The following is a 14654-nucleotide window of genomic DNA, read 5'->3' as shown; positions in this document are numbered from 1 at the left end:
ATAAAATAACCTAATCTCTACCTGCAGTGGTAGAGTAGATAGAGATTAGGTTATTTCCAAAGAAAGTCACTTCTGTTTTGGCCTGGGGAGTAATATATTATACAAATATAATTTATTAATATATATTTATGTAATATAATAACTATATCTTGCTTTAGTAGGAGAATGTATTTAACTAATTTCTAGATAACTGTACTTCATTAAATACTGATCCATTTATACCTAAGCATATACTATCATTTTAAAAAATTGTTTTATTACCTATATCTTATGCTAAATTATAAGCATCATATAATTACATCCAGGAGGACATAGTATGTTAGTTTATGCTGCTATAATTCAAACTCTAGCTAGAGTGATCTTTGTTAAATGCCATTTGATCTGGTTATTTTTCTGCTTACAAGTTTCCAATGACTTCTAGTTAAAGATGGTAGGCACATCATACATGTTTTTATTTCTTCTAAGACCTATTAAAATGATAGTACAGAAATAAAAAAAATAAATAACACCACAACAAATGGGGGACAGGTCATCAACAGATAAGAGATTTCAAAAAATTAAAGTGAGCTGGAAAATAGAAAAAACTGCTGCAGCGGGGCACAGGAAATCAGCCTCCAGCCAACATAGAGTGGTAAAAGCTAAGATGGGACCCATTGATCTGCAGAACCACAGAGAGGTTCAGAGGTCACAGAGGCCTAGTAAAAGAGCAGCAGTGAGACAGGAGATGGGGCTGAAAACGGGGAGATTAATTGAATGTTTATATAAGGAACAGTTGGTAACCACATCTACTGAAGCAAGGCATTCCTACAGAAACAATCAAAGGCTTCCTCTTAGAGGAAATCAATGTTAAAGCAAAGAGTAGCTTTGGTGTCTGACACTGAGGGGACTCTCCACTGTAATGGCTAATCCCCTGGCCTAATCACCCTAAACACCTGAAATCAGGAAAAACTGCCTTTGTATGTAAAGTTCCCAATCAGCTGTTTTATTGTCTCACTGTTAAATATGAACCACTAACCAAGGACTGCCAGATATTTAAAGAAAGCTGAGAGAGAGAGAGAGAGAGAGAGAGAGAGAGAGAAATAAAAATAAACAGAAAAATAAAGCTAAATTGGAAGAAATGGGTAATTTAGGGAAAAAAGTGAACTTCTTAAAGAACTCTAACTAGTAGTAACCTCAAGGAAAGTGAGTAGACTTCACATCCACAAAATAATAATAAGGATGAGGATTACAATAGCAATGATAACAGCAAATGCATATAAGGCTTACTATATTCCAGATATCATTCTTATTGTTTTATGTTTATCAGCTCATTCTCTGAACTCTGAGACAGATATACTATTATTATCTCATTTTGTATTAGGACAGAGACATAAAATTTAAAATTGCTCGAGGTCACAAAGTTAGTAATGTGAGAGATGGGGATTCAAATTCAGTCTAGCTCCAGAATCTGTGCTCTTAATTGATTATTAGCCTTTTCGGTTTAAAACGAACAAACAAACAAAACAAAATACCCAAAGAATATAAAAGACTCTTGGAAAATAAAAACATAATTTTATATGTCATCCTTCCTATGAATATTTCTTTTTTGGATTTGTTTTTGGAATTGCGAGCATGGCCTGAAAATAGATTTAAAAAGAAAAGGGAAGTATCAATGAAAAGATGAGACATTAGCCATTCAGCTCATGTGATCCTTCACAGAACAACGGAAGTTACAGAAATAAAGAAGAAGAAAGAAAAAAGGGAAGAAATTATTAAAGAAATAATACAAGATAATTTTCTAGAGATGAAACTCCTCAGATGAAGGTGCTCACTGAATACAACGTGAATAGACACGTAATTAGGAATTGAAAAAAATGCCAGGAGAAACAGGAGCGGATCTCAAACTAACTCAGGCTGGTGTTAATGCATTTCAGAAGTCAGTGGAACATCACCTTCCAAACTGAAAGAGAAAACAATTTGTATCCTAGACTCTCAGACAAAATAGAATTCAGGTGACACGCAGTTTGATCAGCAGCAATTGCTTCTCCTCAGCATATTCTTCAAGGGCAGTGCCTTTTCTACAATTTTTAACACAAATGATTGTTAAGACTACTATAAAAGCCAGGTAGCAGAAGTGGTACCAAATGTAACTTTTTAGACAGTGTCTCATGTAGAGCAGATAGTCAAAATGTGGCACATTTTAATGCATTTCTCCCCACACCAGTACTGATGTGCACCCCTGCTCCTCCTCTCCCCTTTCTCCCAGTCAGGCCTTGACTGCAGGCTTGTACCTTGTGATGTTAGATCATGAATATACCTCTAGTGAGAATAAAATAAAGAACATTCCAAACAGGTGAAAACTCAAAAAATTTATCATCCATTTATTTTTTCTTAGGAATTTGCTAAGTATATGCTTCACTAAAGGAGGATGAATAAGAAAAAAGAGAAAAATGGGGGTTGCCCTAGTGCTAACCAAAAGAGCAGGGAAGAGAAGCTCCAGGACGACAGCTGTGCAGCCAGAGAATGTGAAGCTCTAGTAGAGCAGTTCCCAGGCAGAAGAACAGAAAAAGAAAGATGCAAAAGAATGTTTCATATAAGGGAGAGCTAGGAAGAACTGGAAGTATGACAAAGGAAAATAACGCAAGGAAAACAAAGGCAATTTGAAATTTTAAGAAAACTAAAAAAATTGCATAAGGACACAGAACCAAAGAAAACTACTTGAGACTATAATTAGTAATGAATTCAAATGATTCTGTGCCTGGCACTGTTTTTGATATGAAAATATAATAGTGAGGGAGAAAAATAATAAACAGAAATCAAACAAATTACTTAAAATAGTAATCCTTGTCCTCTTGAAGCTGTTGTCAAGAATGAGGACAGTGACAATGATTTCAAAAATTAAATGAAATAAAATTAACAATAAGTGCTACAGAGAAATATATAACAAGAAAAGTAGAGCAAGAATGCCAGGTAGGACAGTTGTTATTTCCAATAAGATGGCCAGGGACAGCCCTACTGAGAAGCTAGCTGTCACTTGGGTCAACAACTTAAGGAAGGGAAAGACCAAGCAATGTGGTCACCTGGGTGAATGGATGTTTCAGGTAGAGGAAACAGCACATGCAAAGGCCCTTTTCACAAAATAATATAAATACTTAATTGTGATTATAAAATAGCTATAAGTGGCATCAATTTTAGAAACACAAAAATGAAAGAACTGAAGACAGAACTGCAAAGGTGGGTTTCCTAATATCTTCATTTGACTGAGGGGACAATCCCAGCGCAACATCTATAGTTAATGGAACAAAAAGTAAAGGTATTAGTTTATTATCCACAGTTACAACAGAGAAACTGAAGATGAAGATAAAACTAAAGGAAGAATGAGAGAAAAGGTGCAGGGAGGGTTGGGTGAGTGAGTGAGTGTACAGTGTGCACACGCGCGTGCGTGTGGGTGAATATATGATGCTTAAAAGTGATAAAAAATTTGATGTGGAAGCAAATTACTTTTACCTGGATAAATAAAGATAAATATCAGAGGGAAAAGTGGAAAGAGAAGTGAGGCTTAAGTGGGAAAAGCTGAACCAAAGAACTATTGATTTTAACCATGCGTATTATTAATTTGATGTCAACATACACATCTACACACACTCACACATACCTTCTGGAGATTTTTCATTCATTGCTCTTAGAATAAATGTTTAAAATCCTGGAACAAAGCCTACAGGACCCTGTCTGCTTCACCAGTCTCATCTCATGCTCCCCTCTCCTGCACTCTCCACTTTAGCCACACTGGCCTTTCAATTTCCTGAGCAAGTCCCTAGAAGCTTCTGTCTATGTTATTCCTTCCATCCAAAATGTTTCTGGCCCAGTGCTGACCTATCCATTAGGCACAGCAGTCACAAGTGCCTAGGGCTCACAATATTTTTAGGGATCCATGAAATATTTTAATTTCTTTTAAAATAATAATTAAAAAAAAACTTTTAGGTCCACAAAATGTTTTAATGTATAATATCAACATTCGTCCTCATACCAGCATAACTGCAAAATATAATTTTTAATATATTTTCTGGAGGAAGGGGCCCATGAAGGCAAAAATCACATGGCCACTGCCTATCCTACTTCCTAATTCCACCTGACCTTGTGGAATCCCTTCTTCAGGGGTCCTTTGCCTGATTCTCTCAGACTATATGAGGCCCCTATATAGGTTCTTCTACAACTCTGTAATATGGAAATGAAATATGGAAGTGCAATTTTGTGTTTAATGAAATCAAGAACCACATCTACCTCATTTACCACTATATCCCCAGCACAAAGACTTGTATGCAGGGATGTGAAACCCTGAAAGACTGAGAATTTCCTACTGTGGCTCTCTCAAGTCCTTGTTTGGTTTTCTGATGCTGGATTTGCTACTTACTACTTAATCTCTTATTGGATTAATTTTTCTCATTTTAAAAATGGGGATAATAATGGAGGTATGAGTTAGAATATGAGTTAGAATGGCCCATAATAAACCCTATTATGTTATTCTTTTTCATGTTATTAGATGATTATTATTTATTTAACTATCATCATCATTATTATTCTATACATTGGATGATGTAAGTAAATGTTTTGGTTTGTTAATGCTCTCTCTTTTTTTATCTAGTGTTTAAATGTGTTTTAAAAATGGGGTCATTTTAACAACTTAAGTCACAAAGTTTTTAGAGAAGAGTTATGGAGAGCAAATAGCCTTAAAGACAGAAGGAAACTCATGTTTTAGTAGCTGAAAATATATAATTATCCATGAATTCAAGACTTCAGGACTTTTGAAATATCTACACTAATCAGTTCATAATTTCACCTAAGATCAGGCCAGAAGAATATTTTTCAGTAAAGAATAGTATATCAGAATTCTCTCAAACATAAATTTCCATGAAAATCTAATAAAAATGAGGTGGCGTTTATTATCTTTTTATTTTATTTTTTTAATTCTTATTTATTTTCCCGAAATAGATGCTTTACACAACTACACACAATTTTCAATAGTGAAATTATTTTCTTGAAGTTACACTTTTTTATACATAATTTACTTTCTTCAGGGAAATAAAAATACATACCCCAAAGCAGTAAAAATAGAACATAGTAATATTACATGAAAAACCTACCACAGGTTTTTGTTTTGGTAAACATTTATGTTACCATTTAAGCTTCAGACTCCTGAGATGACCCTTGGGATAAAGTGACAGAGTAGGGTTTGGCTTCCCCTAGTATTTCAAATAATACTCCACAATCCAAGAATTATTTTTTGAGGATAAATGGGGGCTAGGAGCACCAATATCTCCAGGCTTTGCCTGAAGTCTATAATCTCACCTAATCAATATTTACAATTCCTCATAAAAGCCTCAAGCTAAAATTGTGATTACTATTTAGAACTAAACTTGCAAATTCATTTTTGAAAATCCTTTCTTCTTTCATGATTTCATTTTTTGGTCTAATTCATGTGTACCTTTAGATATCAACTGCAGGAAGCATGAAAATCTAGAGCCACAGTCAATTTATTTAGAGTGTTGTTTTCTTTATTAATTTATTAAAAAAGATATTTTAATAATAAAAATGCTTAAGGACTACATTGCATAATACATGAAACTGGATATATAAAGTCATTAAAGAGGATATGAAAACAGTGATAATGGAAAAGAGATTGGTAAATTTAGAAATTTGTAATACAGTTCTTGTACGCCATCTTCTAACGGAAAAACCAAAATAATTTTTATAAGTGCAAAAGAACTGAGGGATGCAATAGTCCCTGAAAATCAAGTAATAAGTTAGAGTCATGCCGCAAATTTTAGTTGGACCTTTCACTTTTTAACTTAGGATGTAAAAACCATTATTTTTCACCATCTATCTTGCCAAAACTTTCCACTCTTGCTTTATTTCTAGGATTGATCATTGCAATCCTTTCTCCGTTCTCATAACTCTGTCTGCTTGAGTTGATAGTGAAATACAATTCTTTACTGATTATAGCACATGATTCTCCTCTAAGAACAGCAATTAAGAGTGAGGGCTATCTCTGGATTAGAGTCAGATTTCTTACCTTTATAAAGGGAAAAATAATAGTTCTTATTCAAAGTATGTTGTGAAGATTAAATGAGACAAATGATTTGAAATATTTTATAGATTGGCACTCAATAATTGTTATTGTTAATAATAATAACTTTTTGGAACCTTTTATTTACTTCTTAAATGTCTTCTGAGAAAACTGGAAAGAAAACATTTCTTTAAGTTTGGACAAGCTTGAGTTAAACTCTGTACTGTTTTGTTCTCTCATTCATAAAATGATATGATCTGACAAAATTAACCCAAAGGTCTCTCTTAACTATTAAAGCTTAAATGATTTTACTTAGCTATGACTAAGGTTCAGACTTATTTTCCTTTTCTGCTTTTAATATGCAGACATTGCACTATTTCTAGTTGAGATTAACTGCTTTTGTATTCTTCTTTGAATAAAAACCCCACTGACAATATTCTGCACTCTTTCTAGCATTAGTAATCATGGGATATTTTCCTAATTTCCTATGAACTATTAGATTCACCATCAAACTCCACATAAGACCTTAAGGAAGTCTTTTCTTCTTAAAAACTAATCAAATATTAATTACCATAACAGGTAAAATTTTGTATTCTATCTAATCCAAGAATTAAAAAAAAAACCCTTTTACGTTTCTGGAGAGGCATATGTAAAGTTATACTCAAAAGACTTGAGAAAGTCCCTATTAACATAGCAACAGCATATATAATTTAGGGTAGCACCTTCTGAGGACAGAGAAAGGAAATTTATATCATAGTGAAAAAAGAGTTATAGTTTCTAATAAGGCAAAACTAGTAAAAATGGAAACAGGCTTTTTAAAATTAAGATATAACTTTAGTAACAAAAATTATAGGTCATAAAGATGTGTATATTTAAGATGGAAGAAATAAGCAACACTTTTTTTTTGGTTAAGTATTTAGTATAATTAAATTATCATAGAGGCTATTTTAAAATCCTAAATTACATCACACTAATCTTAATTAAGGCTGAGTTTGGTATAACATGATAAGTATGTTGTGGTGGAAGCCAATGATTTCAGCAAGACAAATGATAGCAGATGTAAAATACAGATTAGGTAAAATTACTTTTAGAGTCACTCTCATATTGAAATATTAAAAAATAAAATCATTTAATGTCTAAATTTGCTTCAAAATAAAGGAGATTTAAATGAAACAAGATTGGTCACAAGTTCTTAATTATTGAGATCAGATTAAGGTATGGGGGTTCATTATACTATTCTGTCAAACCTTCTATGTTTGAAACTGTCCACGATAAACAGTTAAAAAAAAGCCAATGTACATACAAACATCAAAACCAGAATCCATAAAGATGATAAATAGATTTAACTTCATAAAATGCTAACCATACATGGCAAAAATAAAACACATAAAACAAAAACAAAACATAAGAAAAGAAAAAATGAGAATATATAACACATGTGATTTACAGTGTTAATATTCTTAATATGATTCTTAATTCTTATCAATCAAGAAAAAATATCAAGAGCCCAAGAAAAATTTGGAGTGTGGCATAAACTAGATGCTCATTAAAGAAATGAAAGGACAAATAAAAATATAAAAATGTATTTATCTCACTAGTAATCAAATAAATGAAATTAAAATGCCATATACTTTTCTCATTTCAGATTTACTTAAAAATGAAAACAGTTAATATCAAATGACAGAACTATAGAGAATGTGGCATTCTCATCCACCACTGGTGAAAATGGAAATTGGTACAGGCTTTCAAAATATTTACCCTTTGATCCACCAATTCCATTATTAAGAATATACCATAAGCTAGTATTTTCCAAAGTGTTAAGTGGAATATTGTCAAATGTTATTTTGTGTGTGTGCATGTGCAAGTATAAATTTAATTTTAAATGTAAATTTATATAATGACATTAAAATTTTTTCCTTTTTAAAAAATTTTCCTTTGCTTTTTTAAAAATAGACTTTATTTTTTAGAGAAGTTTTAGGCTAACAGCAAAATCGAATGAAAAGTACAGAGGCTTCCCATGTCCCCTTCCCTACACATGCACAACTTTTCCAACTATCAACATCCCAGACACATGTTATTTAAACAAAGGATTCTATAATCAAATGTCTGATTTCTAAACCTTAGTACACTTCTATACATTGGTATTATCCAAGGTGGCGGATCATAGACGGTGTTTCCTTATATTATAGGCCATAGGACCCTTTCATCAGAGAGCATGCTTAGGAACTAAGGTTCTACAATACTTTTGGAAATTAGACACAAATACAAAGATGCATGTACAAGGATGCTCACTGAAGTCATATTAACCACAGGGAAAATTTAGAAATGTCTCAAATACTCAAGAATTGGAAAGCGGCTACATAATTTGTTATACCCTTAAACTGGAATATTATACAACCACTAATGATGGTAATGAGGATGACATTCACTGACATGAAAAATGCCGCAATCAACTTGCTAAGTAAAAGAAGCAGATTAGTCAAAGAGCATTTATATCCTATTATTTCTAGTCTTAATCGTAATTATATAAATATATGTTATACATATATAGACACATATTAATAAATTCAGAAAGACATACAATGAAATATAAAAAATAGTTATCTCAAGGTGGTAGGATTACTATATTTTTCTGTATTGCCTTATCTCTTTTCCTTTTTTAATAATGAATATGTATTATTTTTATAATATAAAAATATTTCAGAAGCAACACGATTGTGTGTCTTAATTGTCTGGTATTTTAATCTGCAGATGTCAGATGCTTTTCATATTTAATAAAAATTAAGTCCACAGACAAGAAAACTATAATTACATAAAGAATTCATGGAGAGAAAACACAATTCTTACCTTCTGGAAAGAAACTGATAAAAACATAACAAGTGCTGTGAGATCCAGCAGTGTAATGGAGGCAGTAAATCTCTAGATGCTCTATGCCTTTATGAGTCCCTATAAGGGAACACCTCTTCTCTCTGTAACAGAATAACATAGACACGTACATTTATATAAAGGTGTGGCTGAATGGAAACCATATTTAAGTGCATATTGCAGCTATATAGGCTGCCTGTTTTCAAGAAGGGTCTTATAGGTAAATAGTTGGAAATATTACCACTTACTTGCTGTATGACCTTGGGAAAATTATCTATCTTCTCTGTGCCTCAGTTTCCTCATTTGTAAATGGGGATAATAATAGTATCCAACTAGAAGGGTTGTTATAAAGATTAATATTCATAAAATATTTATAACATTGCCAGGTACAATCATGTATGCTAAATACGTATTTTTTTAAAAATAAATACCTGGGTACAGTTGGTTATATTACTAGAGACCCTTCACAGAGCATATTACTGTCAGTGACATTTTACCTTTGTTCATATCTCAACTAATTCTTACTTCAATGCTGTGAGGTAGATATTATTACCACATGGCCCTCAGCTTTGAAAATCAGAAACTTGATTTTATCAGCAACCTGAACGGTTACAAACACCAGAAATTCAGTTTAAAAGGGAGATATTTTTGTTGTTCTAAAGTGACACCCATGCATTGGATATTATTTTCTAATACATGGTCTATTTAAGTACAAAACCACTTAGTAATGACCTATCATTATAAAATGAAAGCGATGAGAACTGAAAACTCAAACTAGACTTTCCGTCAAGCCATAGTGGTGTGCTTGTCTAATGTGTTAACAATTTTCTCTTACTCTTTAGATGATACCTTGAGATGGTGCAGCATCACCAAAGGAGTATAATTTTTTTTTCCCAAGGGAATATTATTGCCAAGAATGTTTAATTTGAATCTAATAAAAAATTCAGAAAAATCTAAATTAAGGGAGAGCTTACAAACAATTGGCCCAGATGTTTAAAAAATGTCAGTGTCATGACAAAAAAAGCCTGGGAATTTTTTTTTTTTCAGATTAAAGGCAATTAAATGACTATAACGACTGAATATAATATATGATACTTCTTAATTGGATCTTGGATGGAGAAAAAAGATGGCTATAATTAACGGACAATTGGAAAATTTAAAATAGACTTCTAAAATATCAATTAATACATTTAAAATTAACTTAGGTGGTTTATTATCATAGATAAAATTTTTTATTCATATACTTATGGTCATCATAATTTATTAAATATCCATTCAGTGTGATAAGCCTGCAAATAACAAAAATTCTTACAAGTAACATCCTAAAATATAGACTTGGCTTGGCCAAAGGGGTCAGGTGAAGGATAGTGAGGACCCCTTTATCTGTCTGGCAAGTTAGCAAAATAGCTAAACTACCATCTGTTCTATTTGGGACTCAGGCCATCTTCTTAGTGAAGTATTTTCCCTTCTAATGGAAGGAAAAAAATCAGAATGTTGGAGCAGGTTTCTACTTCATGCAGCCTTTAGTCAGTTCTACAAGAAAGAGTGACACATTAAGGAAGCAGAGAAGGGAACAAAAGACAGCTTTGCCAAAAGAGCTACTTTCTGTGTGTGGCTGAGAATTAGATGATCTGGAGCCCGGCAGTATTGAAGAAGCCAAATTATAAATGTTTTATAATGATCTTTTATTTATTTTTTGAATAAATTATTTGCATAATACTGAATTTGAAAGATATAAAAAGGCAGTGAAAAATTTCTCTTCTAGTCTTGTTCCCCAAACATCTGTTTTCTCTCCCCAGAGGCTGCCCCTAATACCAGATTCACGTGTTCTTCCAGAAATGTTTAATGCATTGCCATATCTACACATGTATTTACAAAAATGGAGCAGGTTATACACACTGTTCTATATCTCATTTTCTTCACACAATTTGTTTTGTCAATTGATCATTTTAGTACATATAGAGCTGCCTTATTACATATTCTTACTATAAAGCATACGGCATAAAAACTAAAGAGCAGACAAGAATACAAGAGGATATAACAAATGTTGTCCCATGCAGAAGAAATAAGATACTGGCCATAGGCAGGAAAGAGCACTGAAGTGTATGAGTATAGAATATCAAAGATGATGACTGAGGAAGATACTTGGGAAGGTTTGTCTAAAGAAATTTTTGGATTTTAAGCATGCCAGTGTATCGTGTGCACTGTAGTAGAGTATCTGAAAAGTTACTGAAACCTCTGCCATGAGAAGGGAAGCAAAAGTGGCTACGATTGATCTGGCAGACATACAGAAGACTGAGGTTTGAAGAAATGAGCAAAGAGTGCATGTTCCTAGAGACCATGGCAAGGACCTCGGCAATAGATCCAGTGTATGAAGTCCAGAGGCCAAGTAAGAGGAACTACATCTCAGTGGATGTTAGCACATTGTGCCACATTGCCAAGGGCCAAGCAGTAACTCAGCAGAGACCAGCAAGCAGAAAGAAGAGTGTGGAATCTCATACTCATTTACTGATGGCAGGATGACAAGAGTCTCCCCAAGAACTTGGGCAAGGGTAGAAGGGAAGGAGAGAAAAAGAGATAAGGGAACAATCTAAGCCTAAATTGACTCAGTCTTAATTGAGAAGTGACTAAGCAACTACCAATTGGTGAGATTAAGTTTTCCTTTATCTGTGGAAATCGTAGAGGGTCGGGGGAGTATGAGGAAAAGGAGTTTGTAAGATAAGTCAGCTTTAGATATAGGCAAACAATGTTTTACATACGAGATAAATGACTACAAAATTTAAATCTACATAGCTAGCATATAAGGCTGTTATAAGGGTTCAATAAAATGGTTGTGTGAAAATATCCAAACAATAAATAGTGTGATTTTCTGGTTATAATTTCTGATAGTAATCTTTCTTTGACTTCTCACCAAGTTCTAGGGACCTTTAACAAGAGTCACATAATTCCAGATTTTATTATGCACGCTCACTTCCAAAGGATATTAGCTTTGAAGTAAGTGAATCTTGGATTTAAATTCTACCTTTGTCACCCACTAGCTGTATGAGCTTGGGGAAGTAACTTAATGTCTTTGAGTCTCTGGATATTTATCCATAAAACATAATGTAATAAAAAATTATTTCATAAACGTATTTATTACATATTCTTACTATAAAGATAATAAAACATACATAGCATCTTAGCTTGCAGTTTGTAGACCTATCTACTTCCTCTAAAGTTTAAACTATGTTGTCCTGTTTTTTATTTGAAGAATTTGATCATCTTGTCATATGTCCTGACTATAAGAGAGTGAGCTCTGCAATACACAGCTCCTAGTTATTGTACCCAGGCCAATGGAGTAATATATATTCCCATATGCTGTGAAGGAAGCAGGTCTGTATCATAATAAAGTCATTTAAATATAAAGTATATGATATATAAATAGCAATGTTCTCAAATCTTACTCTGAGACTGAGTGTAAATATAGTGATTTCCTATTTTCTATTTATTTCCTATTTAGAAATTATCTTTTTATAAAACGTATTTATCTCAAATCTAACAAATGTTAAAAAAAAGAAACTATTCAGTAGATAACAAAATCAACAATATTGATTTCTAGTTAAAGATAGTAGGGTGAACATATACATTTAACTTCATCTCTTTTCAAAACCACACTAAAATACAATATAATATTAAATTCTTTATTAAAAACCATAAACCAAGAAAGAAAAGCAGAATAGAGATGAAAGATAGTAACCAAAATTTGGAAGTTAGAAGGCAGAAGAACTATTGTTAACTGACCTAGGAGACCCGAGCTAGTTGAATCCTCAACCAGCAGTTGGTAAAGCCAGGAAACAACTTTATTTGCACTACGGTTTCCAAAAACTTAGGAATTGGTGGCACCCAGACTTATGAAAGTGGGTAAAGGTGAAAATAAAAACAAGCCTGGTTTGAAGTCTATTTAAGAGTTAGTCTCTTGCATTCCTTTTCTACCGTTCACAACTGCCCAAGTACCCCTCCCTCTCACATTCTAGCAGAAGACTAAATGTTTATTTTGTAGAGTGCATAAAACAGAAGGTTCCCAAACTAGGAAATTTTTGAGAATTCTGGAGGGCACAGTACTCTACTAAAAACAGAACTGAATGACATTTTATATACTGACTACTGACACTCCCAAGTCCTCATCTACTTGGTTTGCAGAATGCTGGTAGCCATCCTATAGCCTCTAGGCAAGAAAGTGTAAGATTCTTCTTTGGTGAATCTGACTAAAAAGAAAGGTATCCAATAAAATGATATTGGGGGCTCCTGAATGAAACAGCATGGTCAGATCTAGGGAATTTACAGTTTTTAAGCCCCATAATCTTTTCTTAATGTGAACTGACAGTCAACCACCACTGGACATATGAAGAAAGCCATGAAGACTTAAAGGTAACAAACAAGCAAACAAACAGGAAATAAAACTATTTGGGAAAATAAAATTTCAAAAAAATTATCTTCAAAGAGATAAGATAAGAACTGCATCCATGAAATAAGAACAAATTATTTTTTTAAAAAAGGAACAAAGTGCTGCTGAAAAACAAAACTATGATAGAAATGAAAACCTCAATGAAAAGATTGGAAGATATTCCAGCAAGTAAAGAGACTAAGAGAAAAAACATAAGAGAGAAATGAAAGAAAATTAGAAGACCAGTCTACAAGGTTAAACATCCAAATAACAGAAGGAAAAGAGAAAATGGAGAGAAAGAAATCACCAAAGAAGTAATTCATGAAATTTTTCCTGAATTAAAGATGAATTTCTAGATTAAATGGGCCCACTGAGTGTCTAGTAAAATGAATGAAAATAGATTTCCAACAAGGCATGTCAAAATAAAATTTCAGAACTCTGGGACAAATAGAAAATAGTAAAAGTTTCCAGAAAGAAAAAATATATAGAACAGAAATTGGATTGTCTTTCAGCTTAACACTGGATGCTAAAAGACAATGGAGAGAGACCAAAAAAATTCTGAGAGAAAATGAATTCCAAACTGGAAAGTCTGTACTCAGCCACAGTATCAATCAAACGTCAGTAAAGCATAAAGACATTTTCAGACAGGCAAGATTAAAGCTATTGGTAGAATTGCTCCATCAAAATGAGAGAGTAAATGAAGACGAAAAAGACATCAAAAACTGGAGATCCAATTCAAAACAGGGACAAAAAGAAGCCCCATGGAGATAGTGAAAAGAGATCTGTACCACGTGGGAAAGAGGTTACAGCTGAATCAGAAACCAAACAAATGAAACTATTAAATAAAATTATTAATTTTAGGAAAAGTTGAGAATTAGATACATGATATGGTTTAGCCATGAAGTTTATATAGTTATAAAATGCACATAATTGAATATTAAATAGCAAAATCATGATATAACTATGTTGAGAAGATGGTGTATTTGCAGTGATTGTAGGGGAAATAAAAGATCTAAATCTAGAGATTCCACGGTGGCAAATTGATAGATTATATGTGAAGCTGAAAAGAAAATCAAAAAGTAGAAATATAATCATGTCATTTAAAGATATTAGAGATATTCTTTTTCACAAATACCAAAGGAAAAAAAAAAAAAAGTGATTGCTTCTGGGAATTGGAAAATGCTGAAAGAAGGTTCAAAGCAGAAGAAAGGTTTTTGTTTTTGTTTTTTAATAAGTCTTATAGGACTACTTGATTTTTTAAACTGTGCATATGTAACTCTGATAAATATAAAACATAAAAACAGCATAAAATTAACTTTAACA

The 14654-nt window shown here is 32.7% G+C and overlaps 1 protein-coding gene across 9 annotated transcripts in view; it reads right to left on the bottom strand.

Moving 5' to 3' along the window:
• MBD5 (methyl-CpG binding domain protein 5) overlaps nt 1–14654 on the bottom strand; it is a 369565-nt gene that overhangs the window by 111266 nt on the left and 243645 nt on the right. For all 9 annotated transcript variants that reach the window (XR_005651314.1, XR_005651315.1, XR_005651316.1 and 6 more), the window contains one exon: nt 8891–9012. The gene's annotated coding sequence lies outside the window, so the exon portion shown is untranslated. Of the gene's footprint in view, nt 1–8890; nt 9013–14654 lie in introns of those variants that run through there.

This window comes from Pteropus medius, unplaced genomic scaffold (assembly GCF_902729225.1).
Source record: "Pteropus medius unplaced genomic scaffold, Ma_sr-lr_union100, whole genome shotgun sequence".
In the NCBI taxonomy this organism is placed as follows: domain Eukaryota; kingdom Metazoa; phylum Chordata; class Mammalia; order Chiroptera; family Pteropodidae; genus Pteropus; species Pteropus medius.
This window is presented reverse-complemented; position numbering and strand designations above follow the sequence as displayed.